Source organism: Emydura macquarii, unplaced genomic scaffold, assembly GCF_026122565.2.
Source record: "Emydura macquarii macquarii isolate MOO-44397 ecotype Brisbane River unplaced genomic scaffold, CSIRO-AGI_Emac_v2 contig_2676, whole genome shotgun sequence".
NCBI lineage: Eukaryota > Metazoa > Chordata > Testudines > Chelidae > Emydura > Emydura macquarii.
Genome location: NW_027132813.1, coordinates 40,736,224 through 40,748,742, shown reverse-complemented (window position 1 = coordinate 40,748,742; position 12,519 = coordinate 40,736,224). Strand labels below are relative to the sequence as shown.

The following is a 12,519-nucleotide window of genomic DNA, read 5'->3' as shown; positions in this document are numbered from 1 at the left end:
TAATTAAGGGAAGGCTTGGTCTGCTGCTGCAATTGCACTTGTGGTCATTCCTAATAACCCTACATCAACCCTCAGGTAGGAGAGGATTATAAGAGGAAACAGCAGAATCCATAAATATTGGCAGCTCTGCTAAGCAGGGGATTTGGCTTGTGATGTCATTCCCTGGTGCTCTTTGCTTATTTACAAAAGTGGGTTGGCAGGCAAACTTGGTTGTATTTCTTTTTGCTGTGATTGCTTTTTCGCTCAGTCACGTTCTTTCATTCAAAGTCCAGTCATATTAAAATCCCGACCCTTGGTTTTTGCTCACTGTTGTTGCAGGGGAGTGTTTGAAAATGTACGAATCATGCAGGGCTGGATAGTGGAACATGGGCCCAGCCTGGCATCAAAGCAGCACGGCCCCAGAGGGATTCTGTTTCTTGGAGGCAGGCATGTCTCCTGGAGCTCCTGGGCACGGATTGTTCACCTGCTTCTACATTTCTGGGTGGGGTTGGGGTGCCGCTTCCTTTCCCTGTCCCAGCCAGCTGGCTGTGCTGCTATGGCCCTGCCCACCCCACTTTCTTGGAGGTGTTGTGCATCTCTTGGGAAGTGCTGCCATTTAACCTATCCTCATGTGAGCCACGCACAGGGCTCCTTATGCTCTCTCCGCCTACTGTGCACACTTGCGTGAGGGCCAGGTGGAGTCAGGAGACCTGGGGGCTGATTCTGATCTGTCTCCAATGTAAATCAGGAGTTAGCTCTGCTGAAATCAGTGCAGTTGCACTGGTTTTTCAGCAATGTAAGCCAGAACAAAGTCAAACTCCCTGGTGATCTGTGCCTAACTGTTCCACTAATTTGCCCTGGGATCACTAGAGGTTATGTCAACACCTTATGCCTCACCTCCCCTATCTAAAAAATGTATACAGTCGTATTTATCCACCTTTGTAGACCTCCAGGAGCCTGCTCCTGGTCCACATCCTGGCCCCCTTATTCCCGTTGATTTCAGTAGGACTACTTGCAGGTAAAGGTGCTATTAAATGTGAGTAAGAGTGGCAGAATCTGGACCAGAGGTGCTTTTCAATGCCTGGTAGTGTTTTAGCTTTTGTTTTACTTCTTCTTTCCTGCCTTACACACACTTCTTATTGATCGTAAATTACATTTTTACTATTTTTGTTAAGGGGCCTTTAGCTTTTGAGCACTGGCGTCTAAAAATGCAAGTGTGTTGCTATCTTGTCTGTGAGAGAGAGAGAACTTTGCTGACATGACATTCATGAGAAGATTTTTCATTTTTTAAATTAATTTTGTGCACCAGCGGTTTAAATGTACTATAAAAAATGTGTTTGACAATTAAAAGGAGCCCTGAATGACCAGGTAAGTTCAGATTTTTTCCACTTGGAAAACCATATTTCTTATTATGTTTGAGACATCCATCATGACATTCAGGTCACAAGGACCCTGATTTGTCATGATATGTAGGTATGTACTTGCCTTTGCTCTTGTGAGTTGTCCCACTGAGCTCAGTGAGCCTGCTCACACGTATAGGGTTACTCACATGGATAAGCATTAGGAGGAACAGATCCTAAAGGAGCAATTACAGATCACATATCAGATGCTATGTAGATCTTTAGCATTGCATCTCAATCACTATAATTGTAAAACCTGTAACGGTATCAACACCACTGCACTGTTGATGGGAAAGTCATTCTGATATAGGGCAGGGAAGGTCATGGAGATGCCTATGGCCATTTAAAATTCTGTCTTGTATGTCATGATGGCTCCATCACTGATACTCATCTCTCTGGCCAGAATGTTGTGGATTCATGTTGCATTCAAGGAATCAGGCTTCTGTTTATAGCTGACAGTAGTGAACATGAATGCTAGGAAATGATGCGTTGTTTGAAAGTGCCATTCTCAGGAGACACTTGCCCTCCCTGGCCAAAAATCTTTCATTTCAAACTAAACAACTGTAGATTAGTTTGCACCTGTGCTGTTGCTCCAGGCCTTGTACATGATAGTGTTCTGTAATGGCCTGGATCTGTGATTCCCTGGTCTCCTGCATGTACATGATAAATATATAATGAAATTCAGATAGATTATACAAAGAAAACAATGACCAGATAAAATGCACTGAAGATTTGGGATTAGAACTGATGTGTGCCCTGCACCTCAGAGTGAAATCTGTCTCATAAAGACTTCTAACCTAGTGTGATGAGTGGAACTGGAGAAAGAGGGTTAGGTTTCAGGAGGGACCTGGCATGACAGGGGCTCGAGGAATTCAAAACGAGGCCAGGATGCTACAGGAGAATTTCTAGAGCCTGGACGTGTAACGTTGGTCTCATAGCATGCTCAGTTACAATCTCTTTCCTACAGCTCTGCCTGCTGCATCACTCAGGGCTCTGTGTGGGATACAAGGGTCAGCTCGCATGGAGTCAGCTATAGGATTGGGGCCTTACTGAGTAAGGGAATAATGCAAAAACCATTAAAGTCAATGGGAGTCTTTCTGTGGACTCCAGTGGCCTCTGAATCAAGCCCCAAGTGTGTGACCTTATCATCACCCTTTACATATCCTCTTTGTTTGGGTTTGAGCCACTATCCTTATGTCAGGCTGAATTTAGATTGTGTACTCTCTGGGTCAGGTGTCATGTCTTTCTTTTCTTTTGTGAGGGGATTACCACCTTTTTGGATACTTGGAAATAATAATAAAGCTATTTGCAAAATGATGCACTGAAGAAAAAGTGAGAAAGAAACTAGTGTGTAAAAGAACAATGAAGAAAGCTTGTAAAAAGAAATAACAATTTTTAAAAAGGTTTTCCCTATTGGCTCCAACCTGCAGCCATTGAAATCAATGGATAAGCTACCAATGGGAGTAGGATTGGTCCAATATTTACAGTATATTTGGAATGAAGTGGAGTTTTTCATAAGCTGTGTCATTGTCCTGACTCCTTCCCCTTCTAATAGGTTCCTGTTCATTTGAGGTGTGTAGGTCTGTTTAACAATTGCCTGCTTTTATATAACAAACGAAACAAAATTTTTCTGTGAGTGTGGTACATGACGAAGGTGCTAGAAAGATAGTAGTAGAAAGTGATGTCCTCTGCTTATTCCCAGGGCAGGTAGAATATGGACAGCGGCATAGAGGCTTCCTCATCATGCCCTGCCAATGTGCCTCCAACCAGTCCTAGAATGACTACTTCTGGTGGTGAGAAGGTATTTTGATTTTCATGTCCATCCAATCCTTAGCCGCTCTGCCAACATTGCAGAGCCAGTTCTGGTGGTGGTTTGTGATATTGAGAGTTATCCACTAGGAACTAGGATGAGACCACTATTTTGTTTATGACAGACCACTGAACAACACTCAGGTAGTAAAAACTTTTGTTCCCTACCATTTGGGGCTAGATACCAGTGACCTACAGATAAAAAAAACAGTATCCTGTTAATCTACTGAGAGATCCAATATTTCCCATTTATTTTAATCTGTACCGCTTCACATTTCAAAACAAATCAGTTTTATATACTACGTATACAAAGGTTTGTTAGAAATAGCATGGTTACCTATAAATCTCAATAGTTTAATATTCATGCACGCACACTTTCAGTATTGTGTTTAGTATTTTCAAATTACATTGAGAAATAAACACAATTCTATGTTGCAGTTGGTCTACAAGTACTAGTATCTAGCATTGCCAACAACAAGATTTCAACAATCATGAGTCTGGTTTAAAAAATCTGAAGAATATAAAAATAATAAAGTTTGGATTCTTTCTATTTGCCTTCTGGTGTTTGAACTTTTAGGGTCAATATAGTCAAGCTTTTCTTTGTAACCACAAGGACTAGAAGCTGATTTATTTTTTAAAATGAAAGCTGAGATTTTCATGTAATGACATGACTGAAGGAGTTGTGAGTTTAAAAAACCCACCAAATATCACAGGTCTCACAATAGAATTGTGACAGTCGGAAGTACTGAATTTTTTTAACCAATGTGAACAATTCAAAGACAACTGTTTATGAGAGAGAAGTCACAAATAGGTGGATGAACAGGCAGAAAACCCCACCAAGCACTTTGGGAATTCCAGCTGATAAACATGGCTATATCAGTAGATGGAGAGTTATAATTAATTACTGTGACGCTGACATTGATAAATTTCTTGTAGAATCTTCCATTAATCTAGTGATGCATCTGCATCTAGCTCTTCTCTTCCCCTCCCAATGGATGTGAACTCAGATCCATAATTAAACATTTCATCTGCAAAGAGAATGGTTCCTAGGAAAATGTGAGCTCTATTCCTGTACCCGCATTAGCCTTTGTCAGACATTACATAAGAGATTTGTTCACGTTGGCCTGCTGCTCCTGGCTTTTCAGATAATCTTTTGTATTAAGTTTCCAGTGCATGTAGATAATTTAATTTAACATTTTTCTAAATGCCTGCATGCAGGAAAGCTAAACCTATATGAGTGTAATTAGAGTTATTTATATACTGTAAAAATTTAACTGAATCAGAATTACTGGAAAATTTGATTCTTTTTTATTAAAGAATACATGTTGCTGTAATTCAATTAACTTAAAGCCTTCATTATTTTTCAACTCTTGACTTATGCTATTCCTTTTCTCCCACTTGGTAGTGTCAGTGGTTTTACCTTATAAAGTTCACTTCAACTCAGATGGCTATCCAGTATACAATAAATCTATTTCAATTTGCATGTTGCTCTGGTGTTCAAAAGTTCTAATAAATTGCATTAACTGGTCTAAACACCTTTGCTTCCAGGGCAAACATTGAAAAGTAAGCTCATATCTATGTACATGCCACCTCAGCATAGAAGGCCTCTCTCCTGAAAAATGCAGTTACCTCACAAAACTATTATGTGAAAAGAAATCGATGTCTTCATGCTACAAGAGACTTGCTTATCGAAAAAGCATCAAAATGTAATATTCTAGGATACCATTTAAGGGCGACACTAACATGGACTGGCAGCATTTGTGAAACAGTCACTCTGGAACGTGTGCTCTGTAGACTCAAAATCTTCAACATCATAAGCCATCACAACGAGAGTCAGTGAACTTATGATCACCATTGTCTATAAATCATCAAATGTCACCTGGCCCACACCAGTTTTACTAAGTCACAGCCACGCCAGTTTTACCTCATATACATGATTTAAGTACTCTTTACAACTCTTGACCTCCAATAAAGGAAATGCCATCACAGCAACAACACATTTTGTGGTGTTTTATTTGATTCAGTTGGGTTTTTGTAGGTTTTCGAATGTTCCACTGTATGCAGCATTGTTTAATCATTGAAATGCAGCCCCCACCTTGAAGCTAAGAAATGGGGGGAAAAGTGATGTGTTGAGAAAACAAAATCATGTGGTCTCTGGTGCACAGTATGGCCGCAGTTGGAGCTCCTTTGCGTTTAGCATTCAGCATTAAGGATTCCCCTAGTGCCTGATTGTTTCATATCAATTCGTTGTATTATTGATCTAAATAATATATCGTTTTCTTCTAAAGGAACAAAGAGAACTTATGTTCAACAATTGTTTTATTTTGAAGATGAATCTGTAAGCAGAAATGGAATCCAGTAATATTGGTTGAACTGCAGCCTTTAGAAGTGTGGGCATCTCTGTTCCAAGATGTAAAGAGAATAGCCTACCCCTTAGTCAGCACAGAACAGACTGACAGTAATTTCACAGTAAACGAGCTCCTTGCAAAACTTCACTTTGCTGCTCTGTATACAAATGTAGATTATCTGTTTTACTCCACACCAGGGATGGGTGAATGGTTGGGATAAAATAAGACCTGCCCAATCCTTTGCTCCAAATTTGAATCAAACAAAATCTCAACCAAAACCTCAGAGGAGTTCTGAAAAATACTTTCTTCAGGCACTTGTGTCATGGTGATGCATGCAATATAAGAATCTACAAGGACAGAAGACAAATGAATAAAACAATGTTTTGGTTTATTTTCATCTCTTTTCATTTTCATTCTTTTTAGTATGTGGTGCTGTTCTCAGTCTTCTGGTGTTCTGGGCCCTGCTAACGCACAGCTGATCTCCCAAGTAAGTAGCTTTGTAAAATTCTACTCTCTCAGGGCACGTTTTTTTTTTCCTTTTTCTTTCTTTTTTTTTTATGCTTCATCAACATGGTGAAGGGCAGGCAAGTGGAAGGCTGATAAATTTTCACAGCAACTTTACAAGACTGCAAGAAAGCCTGTATTTACAAGATTTTTGTTTGGACGTTTTGGTCCAATTAGTTAATTTAAACATGCAGGGTCAAATTCATACCTCGTATAATTCCAGTGATTTAGTGAATGGGATGAACTAGGCTCCCGTGATCTTGGATTCATGCAGGAACACAGGAGTTGCAATACTGGATCAAATCTATGGTGTATTGTAGTCCAGGATTCTGTTTCCAACAGTGGCCAGATGCTTCAGAGGAAAGTGCAAGTAGACATATATGGGATTCCTGTCCCCCTATGTTAGATCTCATTTTGATCTTTAATAGAGATTGGCTTAAATCCTGAAGTAGGAGATTTAATATCTCTTCCAGAATGTATGTTAACATTTAGCATTAACTATGATAATGCTTGATATATTTGTTGTCCATATAAATATCCAGTTCCTCTTTGAATACTGTTAAGATCTTGGCCTCAATGGCATCTTGTGGCAATGGAGGTACAATCTAATTCTGAAATGCGTGAAAAAAAATGTCTTTTTTATTGGTTTTGAATCACTCACCTTTTCATTTAATTGAATGTCCTCTTGCTCTTCTGTTATGAGACTTGGAAATCTACCTTATCTAGACCATTCTTCATTTTATATATATTTTTTATCATACCTCAGAAAGGAGATGAGAAAGAGGGGGCAACATTTTGAGATTTGCCCTGTACCATTTGACATTTTCCCCTGGAGATGTGTGGATCTCTGCAGCTTTGGCCTGCCTGCATGTTGTTGCAGACTGACCTTTTTGAGAGGTTCATGAGGGTTTGCACATATCCAAAATCTCAAAGCAGAACTTGGTTTTATCTCAAAACAACATCAGATCACTCTGTTCCTGTGCATGGTTCCCCCCCACCTCTCCGGATTGCTTTCCATGCCTCACATCTGAAATTAGGCCCAAGTCTCCAAATGGCAAAGCAGGGATATGGCTGTCAGTCAAGCCTCCTTGCATGCTTTTACTTAACCGTTGGTCCTACGTCCTAGGCAATTTGCAGTTTCTGATGGTTCATGAAGGGGTTGATGGGACAAAAATGAAAAGTGAGCGTGCAACTTGTCCTCAGAGTAAATTACTGGATGTCACAATATCCTGTGGCAGACAGCGATCCGCTGACTTACATAAACAGGAGAAATGGAACAACTGGACCAGCTTGGAAGCCTGGAATGCAGCATCAGTAAGTAACATGCTTGCCTTCTCTGAAACCAGATCTTGCCCTGACCCTGATTAATTACTCAGGAGTTATTCACACAACCAAATTCCTGCTGGCAGTGGGCCCTGGTCTGCCTTTCAGGACTGCAAATGAAAATAGAGCAAGATTACTACTCTTGTATGCTATACTTTAGACATATCTGTCTATCTGTGTCTCTAGTCATCATGCACTTTGTAGAGCTGAAATACTCTATATAGGAAAATCTATTTTTCTGTCTTCCAAGCTAGAGTCATAATGAATGGGCTTAGTAGAATCATTGTGCTAAGCAACTAACACTGCTTTAAATACATTAACATGGGCCAAAGTACATCAGGAATAACGCAGTATGAAATATGCTGTGTTCCCATGAGGGATTGTTTCTTTCATCTCCTTCAGGTTAGGAAATAGAGACCGCGGACCTACTGTACACCTGGCTTGCATGTTAACTTACCGCTGCTGCATGCTGTTTGCTGTACTCTGGAAGGAAGGGGAATGTCTTCAGACGGCTAGGCCTAAGTAGCTGTAGGATGTGAGTACTCTGACAACTGAAAGGTAGAGAGAAACATGTGAAGTCAGTACAGAGTCAAGAGGGCAATGGATGAGACAGGACATATCCTTGTTTCTAGCAATGTATGCTAGCATTGCCCAACTCCAAGCATTCTAAAAGCATGAGTTGGGTCCCAAAAAACATGAGGTTGGTTTAAAAATAATGTGATTTTTTTTTTTTTTAAGTTGGGTTCATTTTGATTGCCTTCTGGTGTTTGAGCCTTTAGGGGTCACATTTTCAAATGTTCTTTGTAACCAGAGAGTCTAGAAACTTACTTTAAAAGCTGATTTTTCTCACATAATCACCTGACTCCTGGAGCTGGGGACTGAAGAAAAACACCAAACACTGCAAGCCTTGTGATAAAATTGTGAGTGAGTGATTGGTTTGCAGGTATGGTATTTAAGAAATATTCAAAACCATCTGGGGTCAGGAGCTAAACTCTGAGACACTGAGATGCACAGAAACTTGTATTAAGAGAAATTTCCTGGCAGAACATTGCTGGTAAGATGAAATTCTTGATTTCAGTGTCACCAGCTCTACGGAACACTAATGGTAGAAACAGGGAGTTTTTTATTTTTCCCATCAGTGAGTGATTCCAAGCTTTTGTCAGTGTGTACCTTTCTCAGGGCAGCAGTTCCTTACACAGAGGGGTTTGACTGTACATTTTAGCACTTGGCTGCTAGTATTTATTAAAAAATGTTGGCTTGATGTCTGACATTCCCTAGAGAGTACCAAAAGAGAGCTCTAAAAGTGGCACTATTTTGCTAATTACTAAGGCCAACTGTTCTCTGGCGTGCTTGCCTGTGTTAACATCCCCCCCTTTCCCTCTCCAATTTTAATTCTAATGCTAACTGAACATACTGTGATTATGCTAATAATTCTGGCTTTGCTACATAAGGACATATGTGAGATGTGCTGATTTTCCTAATTGTATCAGTCTGGTCTTATTGGTCCACATACAGTACTTGTAGGTTTATTTCCCTATGAAGAAAGGTCAGGCTACTTGGCACAGTTACAATATGCATTAAAAAACAGAAAGGATACGGTCTCGTGGTTTGACAATGGGAGTACTAAATTCTAACTCTAGCTCTGACACTAAAACCCTGTGTGGTCTTGGAAAACTTACTTAAACGCCCTACCTCAGTTCTCCCTAATTGTGGATGCTACTTGTTTACCTACATTGCTGCTGTGCGGATTAAGTAGGAAATGTCTACAAAGCACCTTTCACTTCAGAGTTGGTTGTGCTTGCTTGTGACTTCAGTAAATTTAGCCTGAAAAGCGCTAAATTGTGACCAATGCTCAATAACCTGTGGTGCTGATAGTTAATGTAGATTTAATTTATACTGTTTATTTACAGAACTTATATGGCACCCATCACTGTAGTATCTGAGCACCTCAGAGTATTTAGTGAATTTTTCTCCTCACAACAATAGGGAAATGTTAATAATCCAATTCTACAAATGAGGAACTGAAGTACAGAGAGGTGAGTCATCTAGGGTCATACAGGAAGTCTGAGGCAGAGTAAGAAATTGAACATGGATCTTTTACAGCTTAGTTTAAGGCCTTAACCACTGGACCATCTTTCTTCCTGACAAAATGAAGACTTTAGTAAACACAGCAAAACAAAAGAGAGACGTAGCCTCTTCCCTGGGAATAGAAAAGCAACAAGACAAAGGGAGGCCACTCTTATATGGAAATTTGGCTAAGTCATTGTTGCTTTGTGGAAAGATAAAATGAAATTTCTGTAGAGCATTAAGTATGCAGTCAAAAATTGCTAGCAAATGTGTGTCCCCCTCACAAGGTGGGTGAGGCTAATTATAAGATCATTTTACTACAGTGTTAATTGTGAATCAAATTATAAAAAAATGTTTCTGTCCTGATTGGATACATCTGCCCACACTGAGCTGTTCTGACACCGAATGATCACTGGGCTGCATATGTAGCATTGGTAAGGCATCAAACCATTGAAATGTAGGTAATTACAATACACTAGAGAGGCTATTTCAATGCCAAAGCACATGCCATACTGTATTGAATGACACACACTGAAAATAATGCTGGAGGGAACAATTCTTCACCAGTGGCGGGGTGGATGAGGGCAAAAATCCCACTGATTTCAGATGGAACAGGATTGGGCCCTAGGTGTGCAGCTAACACTTTTCCCTCTCTAATTGCGATGATTTTAATATGTGATTCACATGCACTTATTCCTTATGTTGAAATAATGGCAACAGTTTGGCTTAACAATCCAGTGGCACTGACTTGTGTGTATTCTGGTGCTCTCTGTGCCTTAGTTAGTCCATCTATAAAATGGGGATAATAGTGCTTTACTATCTTTATGATCTAGGAATAGAATGCAACATATAAATGCTTAAGAGTATTACTGCTGAACATTAGTAATTCACTCTGTTGTATAACCTAAGTATTACTGAAAAGGTGCTATACATACGCTAGATATTATTGTTATAGGGTCTGTTGTTGGACCAATGCCCCTGAATTAGTGCTGGGCCTACCCACAAAATAATATGAGCCTTTGCAATATCTAGATACAACAGGGTGACTAAAAATCAGAGTTTTTGCTTTAATATTTAGTTATATTGTTTTCTTGGTTTAAACCGGGTTGTTAATATACAGTAATTTTATTAGAGATTTTGCGTGTAAGTTGCCTTTCTGTTTCATAATGTTAGTTAAGGAGACAAAAATTAGGAGACAAAATATATGTATTTATTTGATTGACAGTAATGGCTCTGAGAGAAATCATTTAAATATTATTTACATATTATTTGAAGCCATAATAAGCTATCATGTCAATCCATAGCCTGGCATTGTCGTTAAATGGATCTCTGACATGATAACTCATAATGGTGTTATGCAAATTAGGCATATTTAAAAAACTTTTGTAAGAAAGTTACTGTGCAAGCATGATAGCTGAGTTTTAAAATCAGTAACTGTCACTTTATAATGCAATCTGTAGTTGTGACTAATGGATTTGCAAAGCTCCCAGTTAAGGTCCATATTCAGCCTAGCACTGATGCATGTACTTAAGTCCATCTTGATCCTACATAGCATATAAGGACACAGGACTTAAATATGTGCTTAATTGCTTTTGCTGAACTGGGGACTAAACCCCACAATCGCCTTTGACTGATAGGAAGAAAAGAGCCAGACACTTTATAGGATAATAAGAAATAAAAACTGAATACCCCCCAAAATAGATTTTTTTTCCCCACTCTGTTAACTTTGTAAAAATGTGTGAAGGTTTATCTCCTGATCTGCATCTTTTTACATCCGGTTTTAACCCAGAGAATATTGTGGTTGCTGAATTATAAAACCTTTAAGAATCAATGGGGACTTAAAATGGAAATGCCGACAGATCTTGAACTATCTGTAATAGCGATAGCAGATGCTGTTTTTATTAATGTTTTCCGAGTACGTAATTCTGCTTCAGTACATTTGCATGCAGCAATGTGATCAGTTAAATAGGCCATATTTACTGCCTCTCAGTAGTGGAGAAAAAGGTTTTGCGTCAGATTTGGTGCTAGGTTTCCTAGGCTTTATATCAGGGGTTTCCAAGCTTTTTTTCTGGGATCCCCTTTGAAAATATTTCAGGGTGTGATTACCCCCCCCCCCCCCCCAAAAAAAAAAAAAAAAAAAAAAAGTGAAGACCCTCCTATGCTATGCCACCCTTACTTCTGTGCTGCTGCTGGGAGCAGCGCTGCCTTCAGAGCACCTGGCTAGCAGCTGCTGCTGCTCTCTGACCACCCGGCTCTGAAGGGCTCTGGCTGTCAGCCATGCACAGGGCTGACAGTCACAGCCACGGCAAATGCGAGGGGCTGACAGCTTGCAACCCCTCCCCATAATAATCTTGCGACCCCTTGAGGGGTCCCAACCCCCAGTTTGAGAACCACTGCTTTATGTAAAGATTGTTGTCATTCTGGAAAGACTCAAATGAGGTACGGTGGTGTCCCATTGTGCTAGGTTTTGTACAAATGCGTAAGACGATCCAGTGTCGGATGATATGAGATTTAAGACCCCATTGCGTTAGATGCTCTACAAACATATAAGCAGACATAGGGTAGGATATTCAGCTTACGTAAAATCACCATAGCTCCAGAAGAAGTGACTAGGGTCTCTTAATGTAAATTAACAGTTTAACAATCCAAGATGTGTGGTACCCAATCCAGGACCCACCTAGAAAGGACGGATACGATCTGGTCATGGAGGATTATTCCATGCATTCTGAGAATGACATCTCCTTCCTGGCAGGGAGTCCAGTGCAGTTGCTCTTGTCTTTCGGTAAACGAACATGTATGAAGTGCACATTGCTCGCTACGTTTGTACTTTGTTTCTGAAAAACACGGCAAGTAAATGGGAGAGACTCGAGCGCAGTGTCGGGTGCAGGTAACTTGAAGTGTGTAAGTGAAATTTGGGAGGGGGAATTCATGGGGGCCCCTCTCCCTGGGAAGTCTTTAGAAACTGCCTCTTGGTGCAGTTTGGAGAATTTCAAAAGTAAAAAAAATTCTGCTCCACAGAATTCTTTTGTGAGCCCCAGGCTAAGCCTTCTCTTGCTCGAGTGCTGATGTCCGAGTGTGCGGAGGAGGGC

The 12,519-nt window shown here is 40.1% G+C and overlaps 1 long non-coding RNA gene across 2 annotated transcripts in view; it reads left to right on the top strand.

Moving 5' to 3' along the window:
* Positions 1 to 12,519, top strand: part of LOC137164067 (uncharacterized) — a 160,891-nt gene that overhangs the window by 35,568 nt on the left and 112,804 nt on the right. Inside the window, exon 2 of one of the 2 annotated variants that reach the window (XR_010922915.1) lies at positions 5,960 to 6,023. This is a non-coding gene — a long non-coding RNA (uncharacterized lncRNA). Of the gene's footprint in view, positions 1 to 5,950; positions 6,024 to 12,519 lie in introns of those variants that run through there. The other variant, XR_010922914.1, reaches the window with a different exon arrangement.